Source organism: Cololabis saira, chromosome 8 (assembly GCF_033807715.1).
Source record: "Cololabis saira isolate AMF1-May2022 chromosome 8, fColSai1.1, whole genome shotgun sequence".
Classification (NCBI taxonomy): Eukaryota; Metazoa; Chordata; class Actinopteri; order Beloniformes; family Belonidae; genus Cololabis; species Cololabis saira.
In genome coordinates, this window is record NC_084594.1 from 3138169 (window position 1) to 3146763 (window position 8595).

Sequence of the window (8595 nt, forward strand, 5' to 3'; positions counted from 1 at the left end):
CCCCGAGGACCCAGCTCCCAAACCACCCGGGAACCTGGATGATTTAACCCGGATCCGCTCCGCCGCTGCGCCGCGTCCGACTGGCTGAAGGAATCACCGCTCCAGAGCTGGTTGTGGGCGTGGTTTCAGCAGCGGAAGCTGAACCTATGGAAATCTGCTCCTGTCGTTACGTCACGACAGGAGCAGATTCTAATCGGCTCAAAAAAAACCACGTGACACTGGGAGACTCTGGCCGGCGGGGTCAGAGACCTTGCAGAAATTCATGGTATTTTGTCTCCCCTGTGCTGGCAGGGTGAGGGGAGACCACTTTATATATGTTAAAACAAGAAAAAACGTGTTTTTCATAATAGGTCCCCTTTAATTGGTCTTACTGTTTTAGCCTCCTGAAGACCCCTGTAAAGTCTAGAGATGACTTTAAGCCCTGAGTCGTCACTGTAAGCTCTCATGAATACTTTTAATAAGCTATTATCAATTGCTTTCTGGCCTTTAACCATAATATTGTTTATGTGATGGCGCACCTGAAGAAATCTAAAAAAAAAATCATTATTATTTAAACCATGTAGTCTTTTCAACGTCTGGAAGCTCTTTAGTGTTACCTGGTTGAAAAATGTGCAGTACGAGGAGAGACCCTGTTTAGCCCATCTCTTATAGGTGCCATGCATTTGATTTGGAGCAAAATCAACATCGTAACAACACCATTTTAAGATTTTTACCTGCTTGAGCATGTCATTCCTAGCTATAACAGTTAACCCTGTTTTCAGAGACAAGTTAATCCAACTATTACCCACTACCATCAGGCTTTTAATTAGGCCCTCGTCTCGGGGGCGGGGGGGGGGGGGGGTCTTGTTCTATAGCTGCAACTATAGGCCCTTTCACACAGCCAGTTCGAGGCGGGAACGTTGCGCCTTTAAGCCGCCTCGCTGTTCTGTGTGAAAGTCACGGAGGCGGAATGGGGGGGCCAAGTGGCCCCACCAATAAGCCGGCAGCGGAGGTAGTCACAGAGCCGTCACAGAGACGAAACGGGGTCTGTGTGAATGACACAGCCGGCATGCCGCTGACATGACGGTCGGACTGACGCTGTCGTCACGCCTCTGATTGCGGAACGCCGGCATGCTGTGTGAATTTACAGACGGGAGCGGCGTTATGCCGGCGTTGTATGGTTCTGTGTGAACCAACAAAGGCGGCGTATTGGCAGGACTTCTTTACACCAATATTGCGGAATCTCTGTGTGAAAGGGGCTTATGACTACTGACTCTAACACACTACAGTTTACACTACCTAGAGATTTACCAACACCAGCTAAAGGTTTACTAAACACTAACTTAGCTTAGCTTTACTAAACAGAAAGGTTTTAAGTTTAGTTTTAAAGGTGGAGGTGGTGTCAGCCTCCTTAACCCAGATTGGAAGTTGGTTCCATAGTAATGGTGCCTGATAGCAGAACGCCCGCCCTCCAAATCTACATTTAGATACTCTAGGAACTACGAGTAAACCTGCACCCTGGGAGCGGAGAGCTCTGCCAGGAACATAAAGCACTATCAGGTCTTGCAAATAATGCGGAGCTAAGCCGTTTTGGGATTTATACGCTAGTAATACAATTTTAAATTGGATAGTTAGGGACTGGTCCTGGTTCTGGTCCTGGTCTCGGTTTAGTTGGTCTTGACTACAAATCTACTATCAATCAACACTTTCAGCCAAAAAAAAAACGCGATCCTTGCAATCCCACCAGTTAAAGCTCACATTTACACATGAATGGATCTGAACATCCGGGTGTGAAGCTGCAGGTTTCTGCTCCTCCGCCCTCAGAGCGGTGATGGAGCGGAGCAGCGGCGGGACTGAAGCCTCTTCTTCCCCCCTTCCTCCTCCTGCAGCTGCTGCAGCTGCTGCAGCTGGAGCTTCCTCCTGCGGGACAGATCTGCGGTAAGAACCGCCGCAGAACCCGCAGCATGTCTGGGGATGGAGGGATGGGGGGGGTCACATCTCTGTGGGGAAAAAACCAAACAAACCCACGCAACAACACACAATGGTGCTGCCCGGGGCCGCCGCGGCAGCTCTCACACCAACCCGGCGCAGCCTCGCTCGGCTCGGCTCGCCTGAGTGACAGCTGCCGGGGCCAATGGGAAGGCGGGACTGGGCCAGCTGCGCCCCGCTCAGCCAATGGGAACACAGGGAGGTTAGGTGAGGTTAGGTTAGGCTGGCTGCTGCTACAACTTCAGAATAATTTAGAAAAAAAGATGAAAAAGAAGTGAAAGAAGTAAAAGAAGTGAAAAAAGCGAAAAAGAAGTAAAAAAAAAGAAAAAATGAAAAAGAGGTAAAATGAAATGAAAAAAATTAGAAAATGGAAAAAAATAAGGAAAAAAAAAGCTCTTTGTGTTGTTTTGGCTGCTGCTAAACTTCCAACTAATTTAAATAAAAAAAGAAAAAGATGAAAAAGAAGTAAAAGAAATTAAAAAATGAAAAAGAGGTAAAAAAAGATCAAATGAAAAAGAAGTAAAAAAAGTAGAAAAAAAGAAACTTCCAACTATTTTTTAAAGAAAAAGAAGTAAATAAAAAAGAAAAAGAAGTACAAAAAATGAGAAAAAAAGAAGCTGTTTGTCTTGTTTTGGATGCTGCTAAACTTCCAACTAATTAAAAAAAAAGAAGTAAAAAAATGAACAAGAAGTAAAAAAAAAGAAAAAATGAAAAACAAGTCAAAGGAAAGGAAAAAAATTGGAAAAAGAAAAAAAGGAGGAAAAAATAATCAGTTTGTGTTGTTTTGGCTGCTGCTAAACTTCCAACTAATTTTTTTTTTAAAAAGAAAATGAAGTTAAAAAAAGAGATCAAAGGAGGAAAAATAATCCATCTGTGTTGTTTTGGCTGCTGCTAAACTTACAAACTAATTTAAAAGAAAAAGATGTAAAAAAAATAAGAAAAAATGAAAAAGAAGTAAAATGAAAAGAAGAAGAAGGGGAGAGGTAAAAAAAGTAAAAATTAAAAAATAAATATAATTACAAAATGTATATACAGTACATTGTAATGGAATTAAAAGTAGTGCAAAAGAAAAAGAAAACAGTGCAAAAAAAGCAGGTAGAATGTGTGTGAGGTAGACAGATTTTACATAGCTATTGCACATATGGTTATTAAAAAGAAAAAGAAGAAGAAGAAGTTAAAAAAATGAAAAAGGAAGTAAAAGAAAAGAGAAAAAGGAGGGAAAAATAAGGCTTTTGTGTTGTTTTGGCTGCTGCAGAGGCCATTTTAGGTGAGAAAAAGCGCGTCTGTGTAACTTTGTTGATGCGGGGCCTCGGGAGCGCGGAGGGGAGCGCGCGACTGCGCCTGCGCGAGGCCGCGACTGCGCCTGCGCGAGGCCGCGACTGCGCCTGCGCGAGGCCGCGACTGCGCCTGCGCGAGGCCGCGCCTGCGCGCGGCTGCGAGGATGCGTCTGCGCCTGCGCGAGGAGACAGTAAAACCCGGCTCTGGCTCCGGCAGCAGCAGCAGCTTGATGAATCCACTCCTCCTTTCTCTTCCTCCTCCTCCTCTTCCTCCTCTTCCTCTCCGGCTCCGGTCCCCCCATCCCTCCATCCCTCCATCCTCCACCCCCCTTCTAAATTTCCAACTAATTTATATATATAAAAAGAAAAATAAGTAAAAAACTATTTAAAAAAATGAAAAAGAAGCAAAAAAAAAAAATAAAAAAAAGGGGAAAAACAATGAGTTTGTGTTGTTTTGGCTGCTGCTAAACTTCCAATTAATCTTTTTTAGTAAAAAAAAAAGCAAAAATGAAAAATAAGTAAAGACAAATGAAAAAGAAGCAACAAAGAGGTAAAAAAATGAGAAAAAGGAGGAAAAAATAAGCTGTGTTGTTTTGGCTGCTGCTAAACTTCCAACTAATTAAAAAAAAAATTTAAAGAAAAAGAGGTAAAAAAAGGAAAAGTAAAAAAAAAGAAAAAATTAAAAAGAAGTAAAAAGAAAAGAAAAAAATGAAACGGAAGTAAAAAGGATAGGAAAAAAATAATCCGTTTGTGTTGTTTTGGCTGCTGCTAAACTTCCAACATTTTTTTTTAAAGAAAAAGAAGTTAAAAAAATGAAAAAGAAGTAAAAAAAAGAAAAAATGAAAGCAGTAAAAAGAAAAGAAAAAAAGGAGAAAAAGAAAAAGGGGAAAAAATTATCAGTTTGTGTTGTTTTGGCTGCTGCTAAACTTCCCATTAATCTTTTTTTTAAAAGAAAAAGAAGTAAGAAAATAAAAAAGTAAAAAAATAAGTAAAAAAAGAGAAAAAATATCAGAAAAATCAGTTAAAAAAAAAAAAAGCAAAAATAAAAAAGAATTAAAAACCAATGAAAAGTAAAATGAAATGAAATGAAAAGGAATGAAATGAAAAAGAAGCAACAAAAAATTAGAAAAGGGAGGAAAAATAATCTGTGTTGTTTTGGCTGCTGCTAAACTTCCCCCTATTAAAAAAAAATGAAAAAGAAGTAAAAGAAAAGAGAAAAAAGGAGAACAAATAACGGTTTAGTGTTGTTTTGGCTGCTGCAGAGGCCATTTTAGGTGAGAAAAAGCGCGTCTGTGTAACTTTGTTGATGCGGGGCCTCGTCTGCGTCTGCGCCTGCGCGCGGCCGCTTGGCTGCGTCTGCGCCTGCGCGAGGAGCCAGTAAAACCCGGCTCTGGCTCCGGCAGCAGCAGCAGCTTGATGAATCCACTCCTCCTTTCTCTTCCTCCTCCTCCTCCTCCTCCTCCTCCTCCTCTCCGGCTCCGGGCCCCCCCATCCCTCCATCCCTCCCTCCTCCCCCCCTCCCTCCCTCCTCCCTCTCTCTCTCCCCGCTGCTAATTTTTTATGCATTTTTCTAAACTGTCATGGCGGGTTTTGTCCTTGGGAGTAAAAGCTGAGCCGGTGAGGGCGAGCCGGCGCTGATCCCGGCCAGGTGAGCTGCTGCCGGGGGGTGGGGGACAGGTGTGGGGGCCAGGGCCCCGGGACCGGTCCGGGACCGGGTTTAGACGTGTTTCCAGCCCGATGCGGTCCAGCCCGGAGCTAGCGGAGCTAGCGCCGATGCTAGCGGGAAAACAGCACGTTTGTGCCGCTTTTATCAGCTCTTTACCCGCCGTTACCGCTGGTTTCTGCTCCCCCTGGCCAGCCTGGTGTTACCGGGTCAGTCCTGGTTCTAGCAGCCCCAGCAGCTGCGTGTTAGTCCCGGCTGGACGGGAAGCTGAGCAGCTAAAGGGGGGAGCTAACTCCGTTAGCCGCCTAGCCCCCCGCGTGCACAGGTAGCCAGGTGAGTCCCGGCACCGCGGGCACGCGCACTGACCTGGCCAGGTGGGACAGACAAAGGGATGCTGGTAACCATAGCAACGGGGATGCTGCAGGATGAGGATGAGAAGGAGGATCTGGAAAATCTGCAGAAATTCTTTAAAATTCCTTAAAAACACTCAAAAAAGGGTGAAATGTGGAGAAAAACAGACAAAAAAACAATCCCTGAAAAGTGCTTGAATTTTAGTTTTAAATGCTTGAAATTATAACTCTGAAATTAGGATCAGACTGTATAGTTTAGTTATTACAAGGAGAAATAAAATCAGTAAGAAGAAACATAACTAGGTGTTTACAGCACGATACAATGTACATAATTGTGGTAAAAAGTGGAAAAAATAATTATAAGTATATATATATTCTAGGGCTGGGTATTGTGAAGAACCTCACGATTCGATTTCGAATCAATATTGATTTAAATGCTTCGATATCGATTCAGTAATACGTAGAAATACACAAATACCTGTTGGCAAGTTTTCATTATATTTGTTTTCGTGTCTATAACACGTGGCATTTTACTTAGTAAAAGTAAAAAAAAAAACAGCTAAAAAAATCAAAAAGAAGTAAAAGAAAAAGGAGAAAAAATAATCAGTTTGTGTCGCGCACAGGTAGCCGCGGTGGCCAGGTGAGGTCCGGGCTCACGCCTGACCTGGCCAGGTGAGACAGACAAAGGGATGCTGGTAACCATAGCAACGGGGATGCTGCAGGATGAGGAGGATCTGCAAAAAATCCTTAAAAACACTCAAAAAAAAGGAGGAAAAAATAATCCGTTTGTGTTGTTTTGGCTGCTGCTAAACTAAACTATTACTAAAAAACTATTTTTTTTAAAGAAAAAAGAAGTAAAAAAAATGAAAAAGAAGTAAAATGAAAAAGAGTTAAAAAAAAGAGAAAAAAGATAGATAGATAGATGGATAGATATTGCACATATTATTAAAAAGAAAAACACGTAATAAATGGATGCACAGGTAGCCAGGTGAGTCCCGGCACCGCGGGGCACGCGCACTGACCTGGCCAGGTGGGACAGACAAAGGGATGCTGCTGGTAACCATAGCAAACGGTGATGCTGCAGGATGAGGATGAGAAGGAGGATCTGCAAAAATTCCTTAAAAACACTTAAAAAAAAAAGGGTGAAAATGTGGAGAAAAACAGACAAAAAAAACAATCCCTGAAAGTGCTTGAATTTCAATGTTGTGTTTTCAAGGCCTAAAAAAGTGCTTGAAATTATAACTCTGACTTGTCTTTCACAAATTTGGGATCAGACTGTATAGTTTAGTTTTTACAAGGAGAAATAAAATCAGTAAGATGGAACGTAACTAGATGTTTACAGCACGATACAATGTACATAATTGTGATAATAAGCAGAAAAATTAATTATAAGTATATATATTCCTGTAGATATTTTACCCCAGCGATAAGGTGCTTGAAGATTTTGAAAATGACCCTTGAAAGTGCTTGGAAAGTGCTTGAATTTGACTTTGGAAAAAAATGTGTAGGAACCCTGAAAAAAGGGTGAAATGTGGAGAAAAACAGACAGAAAAAAGCAGCTATACAGGGGGGAGCTAACTCCGTTAGCCGCCTAGCCCCACGCGTGCACAGGTAGCCAGGTGAGGTCCCCGGCACCGCGGGCACACGCACTGACCTGGCCAGGTGGGACAGACAAAGGGATGCTGGTAACCATAGCAACGGGGATGCTGCAGGATGAGGATGAGGATCTGCAAAAAATTATTTAAAAACACTCAAAAAATAAAAAAAAGGGTGAAATGCGAAGAAAAAACAGACAAAAAACAGCTTCAATCAGGGTTCCTAAAGGTGCTTGAAATCCTTGAAAGTTCTTCAAATTATAACTGACTTGTCTTTCACAAAATGTTTTTACAAGGAGAAAATAAAATCAGTAAGATGAAACGTAACTAGATGTCTACAGCACGATACAATGTACATAATTGTGATAAAAAGCAGAAAAAATAATTATAAGTATAAATATTCTAGGGCTTGGTATTGTGAAGAACCTCACGATTTGATTTCAATTTCTTTAGGATTCGATTCCATATTGATTTAAATGCTTCGATATCGATTCAGTAAAACGTAGGAAATATATAAATTGTTTTCTAAATTGTTTTCAATACACAAATACCTGTTGGCAAGTTTTCATTATTTTTATTTTCATGTCTATAACACGTGGCTTGTTACTTCACATAGAAATGAACTGAGCAATTAAACACTTTCTAGCGTATTTTTCTCTCCAAACTGGCAGAAATCTGATCCGTCCTTCCAAAACAAAGCAGATACGACCCATAGCTACGACTGAGAACGCGTTTATTTATTCATCCTAAAATGGTTAAGCGGTGTGTTAAAAGTTGTAAAAGTGACGCTCGCTACCCAGAGAGAATCACAGGAATACGTTTCATCCCAAAAACCAACCGTAAACTACGATAAAGCTACATGGAAGCTAAACTCATGGGGCTCGCAGATAAAGGGATGCTGGTAGCCGTGGTGATTTTGAAAATGACCCTTGAAAGTGCTTGAAAAGTGCTTGAATTTGACCTTGAAAAAATGTGTAGGAACCCTGAAAAAGGGTTAAATGTGGAGAAAAACAGACAAAAAAAACAGCTTTAATGTGTCTAGACAGCATTTATTGTGATGATGGATGTAGGAGAAGGTTGGAGAACTCAGGGCAACATGTTGACACGCTGATTACCTTGATTACCTTAGTCCCGTTTCCTAGACCTGGCCAGGTGTGCGGCTCGCAGACAAAGGGATGCTGGTAACTAGGAATGGGTGATATTTTTACCGTTCACGATAAACCGTCAAAAAAATCCCCACGGTAAGAATTTGTATCTCACGGTAAAAATGATAAATTCCCGTTGATGATGTTTTTGTGTAAAACTGATTTATGGTTCTGTGTTAAATCCACGCACAACGTGAAGGAAGGAAGGAAGGAAGGAAGGAAGGAAGGAAGGAAGGAAGGAAGGAAGGAAGGAAGGAAGGAAGGAAGGAAGGAAGGAAGGAAGGAAGGAAGGAAGGAAGGGAAGGAAGGAAGGAAGGAAGGAAGGAAGGAAGGAAGGAAGGAAGGAGGAAGGAAGGAAGGAAGGAAGGAAGGAAGGAAGGAAGGAAGGAAGGAAGAAGGAAAGGAAGGAAGGAAGGAAGGGAAAGAAAGACAGAAAGAAAGAGACAAGAGAAAGAAAGAAAAATATATATATATCTTTTATTTAACCAGGTAAAAAAACTCATTGAGATTAAAACCTCTTTTTCAAGAGTGACCTGGCCAAAATGGCAGCATAAAAAAGAATAAAACAAGAAAGAAAGAAAGAAAGAAAGAAAGAAA